This window comes from Mus caroli, unplaced genomic scaffold, assembly GCF_978045245.1.
Source record: "Mus caroli unplaced genomic scaffold, Mus_caroli_1 scaffold_8, whole genome shotgun sequence".
NCBI lineage: Eukaryota > Metazoa > Chordata > Mammalia > Rodentia > Muridae > Mus > Mus caroli.
This window is the reverse complement of record NW_028227263.1, coordinates 52,546,558-52,565,883: the sequence shown is the minus strand read 5'-3', so window position 1 is coordinate 52,565,883 and position 19,326 is coordinate 52,546,558.

Sequence of the window (19,326 nt, the reverse complement as noted above, 5' to 3'; positions counted from 1 at the left end):
ACAGTGAGAGGCCAGGCAACTCAGCTAGGCTGTAAACAAACAAACAAACAACAACAACAACAAAATCTAAAACCCACACACATCATGGGTTTGTTTAGACTAAGCTGGGGGAAGGGCACAAATATATATATATATATATATATATATATATATATATATATATATATATTTATATATATACATATATATACACACACATATATATGTGTGTGTGTATGTGTATATGTACATGTACATGCACATGCACATGTATATGATGTATATGTATATATGTATATGTATATATGTACATATGTTGTTTTATGTATATGTGTGAGGTCCTGAATGTATGTCTGTGTACCACATAGGTGCCTGATAAACAAAGGGGGCATAGTAGGATCTTCTGGAACTGGAGCTACAGATAGCTGTGAAATATCATGTGGCTATTGGGAACCAAACCCAGATCATCTGAGAGCAATCAGTGATGTTAACTACTGTGCCCTCTCCCTACCTTTATTTTTTCCCAGTTTTTATTAGGTATTTATTTCATTTACATTTCAAATACTATCCCAAAAGTCCCCTATACACCCACCCCCCAGGCCCCTACTTACCCACTCCCATTTCTTGGCCCTGGTGTTTCTCCTGTACTGGGGCATATAAAGTTTGCAAGACCAAGGGGCCTCACTTCCCAATGATGGCCAACTAGGCCATCTTCTGCTACATATGCAGCTAGAGGCATGAGCTCTGGGGGTACTGGTTAGTTCATATTGTTGTTCCACCTATAGGGCTACAAAACCCTTCAGCTCCTTGGGTACTTTCTCTAGCTCCTTCACTGGGAGCCCTGTGTACCATCCAATAAGTGACTGTGGAATCCACTTCTGTGTTTGCCAGGCACTGGCATAGCCTCACAAGAGACAGCTATATCAGGGTCCTATCAGCAAAATCTTGCTGGCATATGCAATACTGTCTGTGTTTGGTGTCTGATTATGGGATTGACCCCCGGGTGGGAGAGTCTCAGGATGGTCCATCTTTCATCTCACCTCCATACTTTGTCTCTGTAACTCCTTCCATGGGTGTTTTGTTCCTAGTTCTAAGAAGGGGCAAAGTGTCCACACTTTGGTCATTATTCTTGAATTTCATGTTTTGCAAATTGTATCTTGGGTATTCTCTGGACTAATATCCACTCACCAGAGAGTGCATATCATGTGAGTTCTTTTGTGATTGGGTTACCTCAGTCAGGATGATACTCTCCAGATCCATCCTTTTGCCTAGGAATTTCATAAATTCGTTGTTTTTATTAGCTTGTAGAATTGCAATGTATAAATGTATCACAATTTTTGTATCCATTCTTCTGTTGAGGGACATCTGGGTTCTTTCCAGATTCTGGCTATTATAAATAAGGCTGCTATGAACATAGTGGAGCATGTGGCCTTCTTACCAGTTGGAACATCTTCTGGATATATGCCCAGGAGAGGTATTGTTGGATCCTCCACTACTACTATGTTCAATTTTCTGAAGAGCCATCAGACTGATTTCCAGAGTCATTGTACAAGCTTGAAATGCCGCCAGCAATGGAGGAGTGTTCCTCTTTCTCCACATCCTGGCCAGTATCAGCTGTCACCTGAATTTTTGATCTTAGCCATTCTGACTGGTGTGAGGTGGAATCTCAGGGTTGTTTTGATTTGCATTTCCCTGATGACTAAGGATGTTGAACATTTTTTCAGGTGCTTCTCAGCCATTTGATATTCCTCAGTTGAGAATTTGTTTTTAGCACTGTGCTCATTTTTTAATGGGGTTATTTGGTTTTCTGCAGTCCATTTTTTTTTAGTTCTCTGTATATATGAGATATTAGTCCCCTATCTGAATTAGAATTAGTAAAGATCCTTTCCCAATCTGTTGGTGGCCTTTTTGTCTTATTGACAGTGTCTTTTAATTTACAAAAGATCTACAATTTTATGAGGTCACATTTGTCAATTCTCCATCTTACATCGCAAGCCATTACTGTACTTTTCAGGAATTTTCCCCCTGCACCCATATCTTTGAGGCTTTTCCCCACTTTCTCCTGTATAAGTTTCATTCTCTCTGGTTTTATAAGGAGTTCCTTGATCCACTTAGACTTGACCTTAGTACAAGAAGATAAGAATGGAACAATTCACATTCTTCTACATGATAAACACCAGTTATACCAGCACCACTTGCTGAAAATGCTGTCTTTTTTCACTGGATGGTTTTAACTCCCTTGTCAAAGATCAAGTGAACATAGGTGTGTGGGTTCATTTCTGAATCTTCAATTCTATTCCATTGGTCTACCTGTTTGTAACTGTACCAGTAACATGCAGTTTTTATCACAATTGCTCTGTAGTACAGCTTTGGGTCAGGCATGGTGATTCCACCAGAGATTCATTTATCATTGAGAAGGGTTTTGCTATCCTAGGTTTTTTGTTATTCCAGATGAATTTGCAAATTGCACTTTACACTTCTTTGAAGAATTGAGTTGGAATTTTGATGGGGATTGAATTGAATCTTTAGATTGCTTTTGGCAAGATAGCCATTTTTACTATATTGATCCTGCCAATCCATGAGCATGGGAGATTTTTCAATCTTCTGAGATCTTCTTCGATTTCTTTCTTCAGAGACATGAAGTTCTTATCATACAAATCTTTCACTTCCTTAGTTAGAGTCACACCAAGGTATTTTATATTATTTGTGACTATTGTGAAGGCTGTTGTTTCCCTAATTTCTTGCTCAGCCTGTTTATCCTGTGTGTAGATAAAGGCCATTGATTTGTTTGAGTTAATTTTATATCCAGCTAATGCACTGAAGATATTTATCAGGTTTAGGAGTTCTCTGGTGGAATTTTTAGGATCATTTATATATACTATCATATCATCTGCAAATAGTGATATTTTGACTTCTTCCTTTTCAATTTTATATCCCCTTGACCTCCTTTTGTTATCTAATTGCTCTGACTAGGAATTCAAGTAGTATAGTGAATAGGTAGGGAGAAAGTGGGTAGCCTTGTCTAGTCTCTGATTTAGTGGGATTGCTTTCAGCCTCTCTTGATTTACTTTGATGTTGACTATTGGTGTGCTGTAGATTGCTTTTATTAAGTTTAGGAATTGGCCTTGAATTCCTGATTTTTATCATGAATGGGTGTTGGATTTTGTCAAATGCTTTCTCAGCATCTAACTAGAGGATCATGTGGTTTTTGTCTTTGAGTTTGTTTATGTAGTGGATTATGTTGATGGATTTCCATATATTAAACCATCCCTGCATCCCTGGGATGAAGCCTACTTGGTCATGTTGGATGATTATTTTGATGTGTTCTTGGATTTGGTTTATGAGGATTTTATTGAGTATTTTTCCATGAATATTCATAAGGGAAATTGGTCTGAAGTTCTCTTTGTTGGGTCTTTATGTGGCTTAGGTATCAGAGTAATTGTGGCTTCGTAGAATGAATTGGGTAGAGTATCTTCTGTTTCTATTTTGTGGAATAGATTGAGAAGAACTGGAATTAGGTCTTCTTTGAAGGTCTGATAGAACTCTATACTAAACACATCTGGTCCTGGGCTTTTTTTGGTTGGGAAACTATTAGTGACTACTTCTATTTCTTTAGGGGATATAGGACTGTTAGGTCATTAATCTGATCCTAATTTTATTTGGTACCTGGTATCTGTCTAAAAAATTGTCCATTTCATCCAGGTTTTCCAGTTTTGTTGAGTATAGCCTTTTGTAGAAGGATCTGATGATGTTTTGAATTTCCTCAGGATCTGTTGTTATATCTCCATTTTCATTTCTGATTTTGTTAATTAGGATGCTGTCCTTAGGCCCTCTAGTTTGTCTGGCTAAGAGTTAATCTATCTTGTGTATTTTCTCAAAGATCCAGCTCCTGGTTGGGTTGATTCTTTGAATAATTCTATTTGTTTCCACTTGGTAGATTTTGCCCCTGAGTTTGATTATTTCCTGCTGTCTACTCCTCTTGGTTGAATTTGCTTCCTTTTGTTGTAGAGCATTTAGGTGTACTGTCAAACTGCTAGTGTGGGCACTCTCTAGTTTCTTTTTGGAGGCACTCAGAGCTATGAGATTTCCTCTCAGGAATACTTTCATTGTGTCCCATAGGTTTGGGTATGTTGTGGATTCAATTTCATTAAACCCCGAAAAGTCCTTAATTTCTTTCTTTATTACTTCCTTGACCAAGGTATCATTGAGGAGAGTGTTGTTCAGTTTCCACATGAATGTTGGCTTTCTATTATATATTTTGTTATTGACGATCAGCCTTAGTCCATGGTGATCTGATAGGATGCATGGGACAATTTCAATATTTTTCTATTTGTTGAGGCCTGTTTTGTGACCAATTATATGGTCAATTTTGGAGAAGATACCATGAGGTGCTGAGAAGAAGGTAAATGCTTTTGTTTTAAGATAAAATGTTCTGCAGATATCTGTTAAATCCATTTGTTTCGTAACTTCTGTTAGTTTCACTGTGCCTCTGTTTAGTTTCTGTTTCCAGGATCTGTCCATTGATGGGAGTGGGGTGTTGTAGTCTCCCACTGTTCTTATGTGAGGTACAATGTGTGCTTTTAGCTTTAAAAAGTTTATTTAGTGAATGTGGCTGCCCTTGCTCTTAGAGAATATATATTCAGAATTGAGAATTCATCTTGGAAGATTTTACCTCTGATGAGAATGAAGTTCCCCTCCTTGTCTTTTTTGATATCTGGGTTGGAAGTTGATTTCATTCAATATTAGAATGGCTACTCCACTTTGTTTATTCAGACCATTTGCTTGGAAAATTTTTTTCCAGCCTTTCACTCTGAGGTAGTGTCTATCTTTTTCCCTGAGGTGGGTTTCATGTATGCAGTAAAATGTTGGGTTCGCTTCGAGTAGGCAGTCTCTTGGTCTAATTTTTTTATTGGGTAATTGAGTCCATTGATATTAAGAGATATTAAGGAAAACTAATTGTTGCTTCCTATTATTTTTGTTGTTAGAGTTGGCATTCTGTTCTTTTGGGGGGGGTATTTATTTCATTTACATTTCCAATGCTATGCCAAAAGTCCCCCAGATGATCCCCCACCCACCCACTTCTTGGACCTGGCATTCCCCTGTACTGAGGCATATAAAGTTTGCAAGACCAATGGGCCTCTTTCCACTGATGGCCTACTAGGCCATCTTCTGATTTGTAAGCAGCTAGAGACATGAGCTCCAGGGGGGGCTAGTTCATATTGTTGTTCCACCTATAGGATTGCAGATCCCTTCAGCTCCTTGGGTACTTTCTCTAGCTCCTTCATTGGGGGCCCTGTGATCCATCCAATAGCTAACTGTGAGCATCCACTTCTGGGTTTGCCAGGCCCCGGCATAGTCTCACAAGAGACAGCCATATCTGGGTCCTTTCAGCAAAATCTTGCTCGTGTATGCTATGGTGTCACCATTTGGAAGCTGATTATGGGATGAATCTTAGTACAAGGAGATAGGAATGGATTAATTCACATTCTTCTACATGACAACTGCCAGTTGTGCCAGCACCATTTGTTGAAAATGCTGTCTTTTTTCCACTGGATGGTTTTTGCTCCCTTGTCAAAGACGAAGTGACCATAGGTGTGTGGGTTCATTTCTGGGTCTCCAATTCTATTCCATTTATCTACTTGTCTGTCATTATACCAGTACCATGCAGTTTTTATCACAAATGCTCTGTAGTAAAGCATTATGTCAGGCATGGTGATTCCACCAGAGGTTCTTTTATCCTTAAGAAGAGGTTTTGCTATCCTAGGTTTTTTGTTATTCCAGATGAATTTGCAAATTGTCCTTTCTAATTCATTGAAGAATTGAGTTGGAATTTTGAAGGGGATTGCACTGAATCTGTACATTTCTTTTGGCAAGATAGCCATTTTTACTATATTCATCCTGCCAATCCATGAACATGGGAGATCTTACCATCTTCTGAGATATTCTTTTTTTCTTTCTTCAGAGACTTGAAATTCTTATCATACAGATCTTTCATTTCGTTAGTCAGAATCACGCCAAGGTATTTTATATTATTTGTGACTATTGTGAAGGCTGTTTTTTCCCTAATTTCTTTCTCAGCCTGTTTATCCTTTGTGTACAGAAAGGCCATTGACTTTGAGTTAATTTTATATCCAGCTACCTCATTGAAGCTATTTATCAGGCTTAGGAGTTCTCTGGTGGAATTTTTAGGGTCACTCATATATAATATCATATCATCTGCAAATAGTGATATTTTGACTTCTTCCTTTCCAATTTTTATCCTCTTGATCTTCTTTTGTTGTCGAATTGTTCTGGCTAGGACTTCAAGTACAATGTTGAATAGGTAGGGAGAAAGTGGGCAGCCTTGTCTAGTCCCTGATTTTAGTGGGATTGCTTCCAGCTTTTCACCATTTACTCTGATGTTGGCTACTTGTTTGCTATAGATTGCTTTTGTCATGTTTAGGTATGGGCCTTGAATTCCTGATCTTTCCAAGACTTTTATCATGAATGGGTGTTGGATTTTGTCAAATGCTTTCTCTGAATCTAAAGAGATGATCATATGGTTTTCTGTCTTTGAGTTTGTTTATATACTGGATTAAGTTGATGAATTTCCTTATATTGAACCATCCATGAATCCCTGGGATGACTCCTACTTGGACAGGGTGGATGATTGTTTTGATGTGTTCTTGGATTCGGTTAGCGAGAACTTTATTGAGGATTTTTCATCGATATTTATTGCCCGCGCTTTTGTGTATCCCCCTGGTAAGAACACGCTCAGGGCAACCGGAATCTTCTGCAGCACAAACTTTATTGCTTACCCCATCAGGAGCCAGTGGAGAAGAGAGCCAGAGAGAGAGCCAGAGAGAGAGAGAGATGGCAGAGCCCCCTCCCTTTTATGGAGGACTGTCCTCCGCCTCGGACGTGTCACTCCCTGATTGGCTGCAGCCCATCAGCCAGAGTTGTCATCACGGGAAAGGCAGAGCACATGGGGTGGGAAACTACCCCAGCGCATGTGCAGATGGTTTGTTTACTACTTAGAACACGGGTGACAGTGCCATCAGCGCCATCTTGTAATGGCGAATGTGAAGGCGGCTCCTTACAGATATTCATAAGGGAAATTGGTCTGAAGTTCTCTATCTTTGTTGGGTCTTTTTGTGGTTTAGGTATCAGAGTAATTGTGGCTTCATTGAATGAGTTGGGTAGAGTACCTTCTATTTCTATTTTGTGGAATAGTTTGTGAAGAACTGGGATGAGATCTTCTTTGAAGGTCTGATAGAACTCTGCACTAAACCCATCTGGTCCTGGGCTTTTTTTTGGTTGGGAGAGTATTAATGACTGCTTCTATTTCTTTAGGGCATATAGGACTGTTTAGATCATTAACCTGATCTTGATTTAACTTTGGTACCTGGTATCTATCTAGAAACTTGTCCATTTCATCCAGGTTTTCCAGTTTTGTTGAGTATAGCCTTTTGTAGAAGGATCTGATGGTGTTTTGGATTTCTTCAGGTTCTGTTGTTATATCTACCTTTTCATTTCTGATTTTGTTAATTAGGATGCTTTCCCTGTGCCCTCTAGTGAGTCTGGCTAAGGGTTTATCTATCTTGTATATTTTCTCAAAGAACCAGCTCCTCGCTTGGTTGATTCTTTGAATAGTTCTTCTTGTTTCCACTTGGTTGATTTTGCCCCTGAGTTTGATTATTTCCTGCCATCTACTCCTCTTAGGTGAATTTGCTTCCTTTTGTTCTAGAGCTTTTAGATGTGTTGTCAAGCTGCTAGTGTGGGCCCTCTCTAGTTTCTTTTTGGAGGCACTCAGAACTATAAGATTTCCTCTCAGGAATGCTTTCATTGTGTCCCATACGATTTTGTATGTTGTGACTTCATTTTCATTAAACTCGAAAAGTCCTTAATTTCTTTCTTTATTACTTCCTTGACCAAAGTATCATTGAGAAGAGTGTTGTTCAGTTTCCACGTGAATGTTGGCTTTATATTGTTTATTTTGTTATTGAAGATCAGCCTTAGTCCATGGTGATCTGATAGGATGCATGGGGCAATTTCAATGCTTTTGTATATGTTTAGGCTTGTTTTGTGACCAATTATATGGTCAATTTTGGAGAAGGTACCATGACGTGCTGAGAAAAAGGTATATCCTTTGTTTTAGGATAAAATGTTCTGTAGATATCTGTTACATCCATTTGTTTCATAACTTCTGTTAGTTTCACTGTGTCCCTGTTTAGAACAGCAATGGCTTGTGCTTTAAGATCGAGAATCCACAAATAGGACCTCATAAAATTACAAAACTTCTGTAAGACAAAAGATACCATCAATAAGACAAAAAGGCCACCAACAGATTGGGAAAGGATCTTTACCAATCCTAAATCAGATAGGGGAATAATATCCAATATATATAAAGAACTTTCTATTCAGGAATTTTCCCCCTGTGCCCATATCTTTGAGGCTTTTCCCCACTTTCTCCTCTATAAGTTTCACTGTCTTATGAACATGCTCCATTATGTTCATAGCAGCCTTATTTATAATAGCCAGAAGCTGGAAAGAACCCAAATGCCCCTCAACAAAGGAATGGATACAGAAAGTGTGGTACATTTACACAATGGAGTACTACTCAGCTATAAAAAAGAATGAATTTATGAAATTCCTAGACAAATGGATGGACCTAGAGGGCATCATCCTGAGTGAGGTAACCCAATTACAAAAGAGCTAACATGATATGTACTCACTGATAAGTGGATATTAGCCCAGAAACTTAGAAGACCCAAGATACAAGATACAATTTGCAAACCACATGAAACTCAAGAAGAATGAAGAGCAAAGTGTGGACACTTTGCCCCTTCTTATAATTGGAAACAAAACACCCATGGAAGGAGTTACAGAGACAAAGTTTGGAGCTGAGATGAAAGGATGGAACATCTAGAGACTGCCATACCCAGGGATCCATCCCATAATCAGCCTCCAAATGCTGACACCATTGCATATATACTTATAAGATTTTGCTGAAAGGACCCTGATATAGCTGTCTCTTGTGAGGCTATGCCAGGGCCTAGTAAACACAGAAGTGGATGCTCACAGTCAGCTATTGGATGGATCACAAGGCCCTCCATGGAGGAGCTAGAGAAAGGAGCTAAAGGGTTCTGAAACCCTATAGGTGGAACAACAATATGAACTAACCATTACCCCCTGTATCTTGTGTCCCCAGCTGCATATGTAACAGAAGATGGCCTATTTGGCCATCATTGGAAAGAGAGGCCCCTTGGTCTTGCAAACTTTATATGCCTCAGTGCATGGCAAAACCAGGGCCAAGAAGTGGGAGTGGGTGGGTAGTGGAGTGGAGAGGCAGGGTATGGGGAACTTTTGGGATAGCACTGGAAATGTAAATGAAGAAAATACCTAATAAATAAAATAAAAAGGTTTGTTTGAAATATCAGTTTTAAATGTAGAGAAGGAACCAATTTGAATTAAATTAAGTTTCTTAAAAAATAACCTATACTTTATGAAATTTAAAAAAAAAAGATTCAATGTATCTGGTTTTATGTGGAGGTCCTTGATCCACTTGGACTTGAGCTTTGTACAAGGAGAGAAGAATGGGTCAATTTTCATTCTTCTACATGCCAACCTCAACTCAAGCCAGCAATATTTGTTGAATATGCTGCATTTTATCCATTGGATGGTTTTAACTTCTTTGTCCAAAATATAGTGATCATAGGTGTATGTGTTCAGTTCTCGGTCTTCAATTCTAATCCATTGATCTACTTGCCTGTCTCTGTAACAATACCAGGTGGTTTTTATCACTATTTCTCTGTAGTACAGTTTGAGATCAGGGGTTGTGATTCCTCTAGAAATTCTCTTATTGTTGAGAATAGTTTTCACTCTGCTAGGTTTTTTATTGTTCCAAATGAATTTGAGAATTTTTCTTTCTATCTCTGGGAAGAATTGAGAAGGAAATTTGAAGGGGATGGCATTGAATCTATAGAATTCTTATGGAAAGATGGCCGTTTTTACTATGTTAATCTAGCTGATCGAAGAGCATAGGAGATTTTTCCTTTTTCTGAGGTCTTCTTCAATTTCTTTCTTCAGAGACTTGAATTTCTTGTCATACAGATCTTTCACTTGCTTGATTAGAGTCACACCAAGATATTGCATATTATTTGTGACTGTTATGAAGGGTGTCATTTACCTAATTTCTTTCCTAGCCTGTCTATCCTTTGAGGAGAGGAAGGCTAATTCTTTGAGTTAATTTTATATCCAGCCATATTGCTGAAGTTATATATCATATGAAAGGGTTCTCTGGTGGAATTTTTGGGGGTCACTTAAATATACTATCATATCATCTGCAAATAGTGGTATCTTGTCTTTTTCCTTTTCAATTTAGACCCCTTTGACCTCGTTTTGTTGTCTAATTGTTCCTGCTAGAACTTCAAGTACTATATTAGGGAGAGAGAGTGCAGCCTTGATTTTAGTGGAATTGCTTTAAGTTTCTCTCCATGTAGTTTGATATTGGCTACTGGTTTGCTGTATATTGGTTTAATTATATTTATATATGGAATTTGAGTTTCTGTTCTTTCCAAGACTTTTACCATAAAAGGGTGTTGAATTTTGTCAAATGCTTTTGCAGAATGTAATGAGATGAGTATGTGTTTCTTTTATTTTTTTGAGTTTTTTTATATAGTGGATTATGTTGATGGATTTCCATATATTGAACCATCCCTGCATCCCTGGGATGAAACCTACTTGATCTTAATGGATGATTGTTTTGGTGTGTTCTTGGATTCCATTTGCTAGAATTTTGTTAATTATTTTTGCATCAATATTTATAAAGCATACTGGTCTAAAGTTCTGTTTCTTTGTTGGGTCTTCAGTTTTACTATCAGCATAACTGTGGCTTCATATAATGAAGTAGGTAGTATTGCTTTTGTTTCTATTTTGTGGAATAGTTTCAAGAGTATTGGAGTTAGGTCTTCTTGGAAGGTCTGATAGAATGCTGCACTAAAACAATCTGGTCATGGACTTTTTTGTTGCTGTTGTTCAGAGACTTTTAGTGACTGCTTCCATTTCTTTAGGGGTTATTGGGTTGTTTATATGGCTTATCTGATCCTAATTTAACTTTGGTACCTGATATCTGTTTAGAAAATTGTCCATTTCATCCAGATTTTCCAGTTTTGTTGAGTATAGGCTTTTGTAGTAGGACCTTATAATTTCTTTTAATTTCTTTGGTTTCTCTTGTTATGTCTCCCTTTCAATTCATGATTTTGTTAATGTGGAAACTATGTGCCCTCTTCTTAGTCTGGTTAAGGGTTTATGTATTTGTTGATTTTTCTCGAAGAACCAGTTCCTGGTTTCCTGGTTTTGTGGATTCTTTGTGTAGGTCTCTTTTTTCTCTTTGGTTGATTTCAGCCCTGACATGTATTAATTCTTGCCATCTAAGCCTTTGGAGTGTATTTGATTTTTTTTTTTTAGAGCTTTCAGATATGCTGTTAAGCTGCTAATGTATGCTCTCTCCAATTTCTTTAATGAGACACTTAGAGCTCTGAGGTTTCCTCTTAGCACTGCTTTCACTGTGTCCCATAGGTTTGAGTATCTTGTGACTTTATTTTCATTACATTCTAAAAAGTCTGTAATTTCCTCCTTGATACAGTTATTATTGAGTAGAGAGTTGTTCAGCTATCGTGTGTATGTGGACTTTCTGTTGTTTTTGTTGTTACTGAAGACCAGACCATGGTGATGTGATCAAGTATTTCTGAAAAAATCTAATAACATTGAATGTGTCAAAAATTACTCTAAAAGAGGTTAACGCCTCTAGTATATGCCGTGCTATTGGACACAGTCCTATTTCTTGCCAGAAGCATAAGTCCTTGTTGTAAAGGTCAGTGCAGTTGATTCCTAGTACTTCTTATGGTGTGTCCTATTTAAAATGAAAGTAAAAGGGAGTTGAAATGAAAAATGATAGTGTAGTTTAAGGAGACAAAAGGATATAATAACTGTAGTAAAATATCTATGTGTAGATGTGCAATAACAGGAAATACAAGGCATATAAAAATTTAGAATGCAAAAAAAAATAGTCAGTATCAGAAGTATTATAGAACAATGAGGATACAGGATGCCTTCATGGTTTTGTCTGCCTTCAGGACACAACAATGAAAGGAATGAGTTAGAAAATAGATAAATGGTACATCCCCGTTTCAATGTAGAGAAAATAATATGAATAAGGAGAAGAGGTTTGTTGAGACCTACAGAAAAATTTCAGAAGATGCAATATATCTATAAACAATATAAAACAGACCAGAATAAAAAGGAATAACTTATTTTAAAAGAATATTGTCCAACAGTTTTCTGGATTGTCTAAAATTAATGACAGATACAAATCACAAATTGTCTGGAAATTCCAAGCAAAATTAATAACAAAGTTCAGGTATCAAAATAAAAGACAAGATGTTTTTATAAGATCAAAATATGAACTGAAGAAACACTATGGTTTTCCAGTAGGAAATGGCCTTAGACTCACAGAAGCCCTGGGTTTGTAGCCAGTCAAACCTGGTGAGACAGTTAGAGTGGGGAAAGAAATTCCAGGGCCCCCTGACTGAGATGACCCAGCACTTAATGGTATTCACTGTTCTGTGACAGGAGTTAGGCCCTTAGTATCTGATTTGGAGAGATTATAAGTATTCGTAATTCTAGATCCTGAGGATCAGGGACCCTCCCCTTCCCTCTGTGGGAATCCATACACAAAAGGGCACTCATATACAAACATAAAAATAAAAATAAAGATAAAAATAAATCCCTGTGCAGGATACTAAACATTATAAAATTATCCACTCAATGTGATTAAAAGATAAACAAATGTTTTGTTAATAAACAAAAGCCTTGAAATTACCAAAAAAGGTGTGGTGCTTACTTGCTAAGTGTTTGCAAAGAAGCACTGTACTGGAGTGCATGATTCTAGGTTCCAGCTGCATGTAGAAACACATCTATAAACCATGCTTGCAATGCAAAATCCATGGAACAGAAGGAAGAAACAGCAAATCAGCTAACCAGAATACCCACAGAGATGATCTCAGTTACATTGAAGTAACTTGCGTGCATGTAACACATACAAAAAAGAAAACAAGCAAACAAAGAAACTTGCAATCAAGCAATGTTTTCTATTTTTTTCTTCATATGGAAGAAAAAAGGTATAGTGTATAAACAAAATGCACAGAAAATAAGTCATGATGATGTAATATTCTGAAAAACTGAAATATTTTCCTTTTATGTTCATACTCTTAATTGATGTATAGATGACTGTCTGGTCAATGCTAACATAATTACATGAGATTTAGCACATGAAAAAGTAAATTCATGTAACAATATTGTAATATTGAAGAAGAGAATTTGAAACACTCTAAGGCAATGATTTCAACATTTCTAATTCTATAGTTCCTCATGTTGTGGTGTCTCCCACTCATAAAATAGTTTTCACTGATTCCTCATAACTGCAATTATCTAGTTATGAATCATAATGCAAGTATATACAAAACATCTGATATGTGACCCCTGTGAATAATCCCTTATAGGCTAAGAACTCTAAGTCTTATTTCTGTAGCACCCATAAAGGAGTATGTATCAACTGTATCTGTTAAAACACCAAATAGGATTTTCTAGATGTGTGTGTGTGTGTGTATACACACTAAAGGTTTGACTGTGAAAAGCTTATATATGCTGTTTGGTTTGATCATAATGTCCTGAGCACGTTTAATCCCTAAATCTGGAAATGGAAATGTCCCCAAACACAAGACTTTTGAATGTGGATGTGTTAGCACCAGTGTAATGGTCTATGTGTAGCCTCGTGTTTCAGTCAAAATAAATGTTCATGATGAATAGTTTGACTACTGTCTTTCAGATGAAAAAGACCCTCCCATCTCATCAGCTAGTTGTGTCATTCTGAAGATTTCCCCTAGCAAAAATACTAACAATCAGTGACAAAATGACATGTACACAGACCAGCTGTAGCAATTTGTTCCTTGTGATACTACATCAGTGGCCAAGACAGGTACATATTACTCACTGAATATTGGGGTTTTTTTTTTTGTACTGGTCTTGTGTATGTGTGTGTGTGTGTGTGTGTGTGTGTGTGTGTGTGTGTGTGTGTGTGCGTGCGCGCGCACACTTATTCATTGTTTTATAATATAAAGATATTGTTATGTTTCAAAACAGGCTTATTGTGATAAAATGCTAAGAACAGAACTAGGAAGTGTCTTTGCTGTTCTCAACATAGCAGTGATAGTTGTTGAAAAACTGGGCAAGGTATAGGAATGAAATACCTTATAGCAGAATATGGTATGAGAATTAGGTCCTTGCATAACACAAGAAATGAAGGGTTAAACATAGGATTTTTATGCTGAAGGTGATAAACAGAAGCTATTAAAAACTAGTGAAAGAAATGCATAACTTTAAAAATGAAGAACTTGATCGAACTTTGAAAAATCAGATTGCTCAGCATCACAGTGATGGCATTTGATGGCTTGCTGATCATGAAACAAGCAAAGATCTATCACGAGAAACTGCATTGAAGAGATTGTGAATAATTCAAAAGGCTTGATACAGAAGTCTAAGAAAGGACACTACATTCAGTTTTCAAAGATTGGTGGTGATACAGTACCTGATGATCACAAAGCAGTGAAGAAATGCATTGATGAACTTGCCAAGGTCATTGCTGATGAAACTCTGACACCAGCATATTTCTGTATTGCTGATAAAACATCACTGTTTAAGACATATTGCCCCAAATGACACTGACTGCAGTGGAATAGATAACTCTAAGGGAATTAAAGATGCAGAACATAGAATAACCATGCTGGGACATGCTAACAGATGTGTACATAAGTGTGGTCCTGCAGAGAGACCCAAAATTTGTAGACCTACAATTTAAAGAAGAGCTATTGTGCTATCAGCATGGCACTTGTCACAAGAGGCATCTTATTAGTTTGAAGTTTTGTAGCAGTATCTCTTGCTTACTGAAAGGCAAGGAGTTGCATGATGACTCCTTGATGATTATTATGCTCATTCTCCAAGGGAAATTCTCATTAAAAGACTAAAAGATGTTTAAAGGAAGTTAAGGAGACAACTTAGTTTATAAAGTACCTGACTTGCTACCATGAGGACCTAGGTTCAATATCACCATCTGCATAAAAAGCTAAGAGTATGGTGGATTGTAATTCCAGCACTGAACAGGAAGAGACAGGAGAATATTTGCGTGTTGTTGACTAGTGTAGACTAACTGGTAATCCAAAGATCTCAGAGATACCCAGTGTGTCAAAAATGAGATGAATGACTACTGAAGGCCAATGCTTGAGATTTTTTTTTCTTATATCCACGTACATATATGTACACATATTCCAAGAAATATGTGGATATGCACATCACACATACCATCCAACACAAAGAATGATGTTGATACTATGCCTCCCTGAACACAGCAACAAAGAACAATTACATAGATACTTTGTTATAAGCATGATAGTATCAATCAATAAAATTCTGAGACAAAAGGGTTGTCAACAGAAGATTTCTATGAATAATAACTTTTTAAAGACAACTGTATTACGGTAAAACCAAAACTAATGATATTAAAGATGGACCAGACAAGCCAATGAGTCCCAAGAGAAGGCACAAGAGTAAGAGACCCATTCCTTTACCTGGTGAATAACATTTTTAAAACTCTTGGAACATGAGGGCTAAAGATACAGTTGTGCCTGTGTGGCTTTATCTCAGGCCTTTGACACTTTTCAGTAGATAACATAATGGAAATATATATACACCAAAAGACTGAAGTAGCATGCATACATTAATAGGATCAAAAACTCATGCCAGAGAAACATATAAAGCAAAATCAACTTTCTCTTCTATTAAATTCAGTACATCTGGTTTTATGTGGAGGTCCTTGATCCACTTGAACTTGAGTTTAGTACAGGGAGATAAGAATGGATCAATTTGCATTGATCAATTTCCACATGCTGACCTCCACTTGAGCCAGCACTATTTGTTGAATATGTTGTCTTTTTTCTCCACTGGATGTTTTTGGCTTCTTTGTCAAAGATCAGGTGACCATAGGTGTAATTCTGGTTCTTCAATTCTATCCCATTGATCTACCTGACTGTCTCTGTGCCAATAGCATTCAGTTTTTATCACTATTTCTCTGTAGAAGAGCTTGAAGTCAAGGACGTTGATTCCCCCAGACGTTCTATACCCATGATACAACTCTCAGAACTTATGACGCTGAAGAAGGAAGACCAAAGTGTGGATATTTTAGTCCAACTTAGAAGGGGGAATAAAATAATCATAGGAGGTAGAGGGTGGGAGGACTTAGAAGGAAGAGGGGAGAAGGAGGGGAAAAGAGGGACAAAATCAGGTGTCTGTCTGTGTATCAAGGGAGATGTACAGAGGGTAAGGAAATTGAACAGAGATCTGTACCAGTGGGGGATGGGGAACAGGGAGTAGCCACCAGAAAGTTCCAGATTACAGGAAAGCAAGAGGATCCCAGAACCCAGTGAAGATGATATTAGCTGAAATACCCAAAAAAGGGGAGAGAAAAACTGTAGAGACCATATCTAGGGTTTAGGCATGTCCCCCAGGAAAGGAATGGAGCCACCCACTTATATAAAATTTTTTTACCCAGAGTTACTCCTGTATAAAGGAAATACAGGGACAAAGAGTGGAGTAGAGACTGAAGGAAAGGTCATCCAGAGAGAGAGCCCCACCTGGAAAACCATCCTAAATTCGGCCACCAAACACAGACACTATTGCTGATGCCAAGAAGTGCTTGCTGACAAGAACCTGATATAGCTGTCTCCTGAGAGGCTCTGCTAGAACCTGACCAATACAGATACAGGTGCTTGTAGTCAGCCATCAGACTGAGCATGGGGTCACTAATGCAGGAGTTAGGGGAATGACTGAAGGAGCACCCCATAGGAAGAACAACAATATCAACCAACCATAGCCCCCAAAGCTCCCAGCAACAAAACCACCAACCAAAGAATAAACATGGATGGACCCATAGCTCCAGCTGCATATATAGCAGAGGATGGCCTTATCTGGGATCAATGGAGGGGAGGCCCATGGTCCAGAAAAGGTATGATGCCCCAGCATAGCTGACTGTTTGTTATTTTCCTTAGTTTGGGTTATGTTTTTGAAATAATGTTTTACTGTATTGCTTAGATTGTTCTCAAGCACCAGTTTCAAGTGATTCTTCTGCCTCAACCTTGGTAGTAACTAGAAGCAAAGACCCTTCCCCCAAAATCATTGCTGTATCTCAGTCAAGTTTCTCTGAGGACACTGCCTGAACACATTGTGTTTCCACTAAAAAAAAAAAAAAAAGATGATATTTTATATGAAGTAAAATTATTTGATATCATTCCACATGTTACATATGTAGTAATACATATTTAATAGTAAAATAATTTAAGTATCAAGAACATATGAATTCAAGTCAGTAATAATGGAGATTCAAAACAACCATAGGTTGTGCACTTGAGTAGCTAAATAGTGAATCATTTTTTCTTTTGGTTTACTGATTTGTCAAATTTCTTTGCCACGGACAAAATTATCCTAAAAATTCTGTTAAATTCTTGGCTGTCAAGGTAACTGAGTAGGTACATCAACTTGCTGCCAAGCCTGACAACCTGTGTTTAATCCTCAGGAACCATACAGTGAAAGGATATAGATAGCTCCTGAAAGATGTAGTAGATATCCACATATGAATCATGGCACCTGATACCCCCTCTTCCCAACATACAGACATAAACGAAATAAATGAATAATAGATGATTTTAAAAATATTATCAATTCCCTTCAGAGTAGATATGTAAAATGGGCCACAAATATACATTTTTGGATTTAGATATAAATATTATTATAATACATGCCAATGTATATATATATAATATTTAAAACACCATATAAAAATTCTTTTGATCCCTAGCATTGCAGTGATAGGAAGCTCACTTTGAACAACTTGTTTTTGGTAGTCCAGAGTCTGTATTTTGGTGTGTATCACCACTTTGGAAAAGTATCCAGGATCATATAACATTTCAAGAGCTTTTCCTGCTGTAGATTTGAATGTTGCATACATTTTAAGGACTTTTAATTTTCTTATTTTCTCCATTTGTTACTTGAGAACTTGCGATTATTATTAATAATGATTTCCTTTTCACAACTGCTGATGAGAACATCATAGTATTTCTAGAATATTCTCTTTAAGGTCTAGTATGTTTAAATCTTTAGATTTTTCTATTTGTTTGAGTGCATTTTTCACTTGTCTTACATTCTTTTCTTTCCTTTTTAAAATTACAGAAATTGCTAGGTTAGATTGTATTATTACTAGTATATTTTTTTTCAGATTTCATGACATAGTAATTATAGTTGTTTTACCTTTTCTGATATTTTATCATATTTCATTGTTATATTTGGTTTTGAATCTTGTATTTGCTTTGTCTCTTGAATGTGTGTATTTTTCTTCCACATGGACTTGCTTTATTATATCTCTTGTTGAAAGTCAGAGATGCATCAAATGATTGCATTTAAGGACCAGATGATTGTATGTAAGGAAGACAAAATATCTCTGTATGAGGAGAGCTGAAACTGGAAATATGAGATATAATTTTTGAATTTTGTTAACTACTACCAAGATCATTGTATTTTGTATCCTGTGGTAGGGGATTAACTCTAGGCTTGTCTTCTAGCTCCTGCTGCTGAAACATATAAAGGCCACAGGATTCTCCCTTGTTAACAGCTAACAATGTGAAAAATTTAATCCCACCTAGAGTTGGAAATGTCTTCATATGAGTTTACCTTTAAATAAAGAATAAAGCCTAAATGTTGTTCTGGTGAATTTATTTAAAAATGTTTTATCCAAAAATGCAGTTTCAAATACATGCAACTCATTCTCTGCCATTTGCCCAACACCCTTTGACTATTTTCCCTTTGTACTCTGATATTCAGATATTAAAGCACATAAATAATCCCCCAAAACTCTATATGCAGATTCGGAGAGATGATTTTCCAGTTATTTCAAGAAGGATCTTATAAAAGGTTTCCTTGAGAGAGGGCCATCCTGAGTTACAGAGCTGCACTCTGTCTTTTTCTGCTTATCTAGAGTCTTTCGTGCTTTTACTTAACTCAAGAACAACTGTCATAGCCCCTTTCTCAGTCCCCTTATTAAAGCATTTACATGCAGAAAGGTTTTACTCCTTGTTTATATATATATATATATATATATATATATATATATATAAAGTATAATATAATTTACAATATAATTTCAAGTATATCTATATATATATATATATTTATACTTGAAATTATATTGTTTTCTCAAAGAAAATG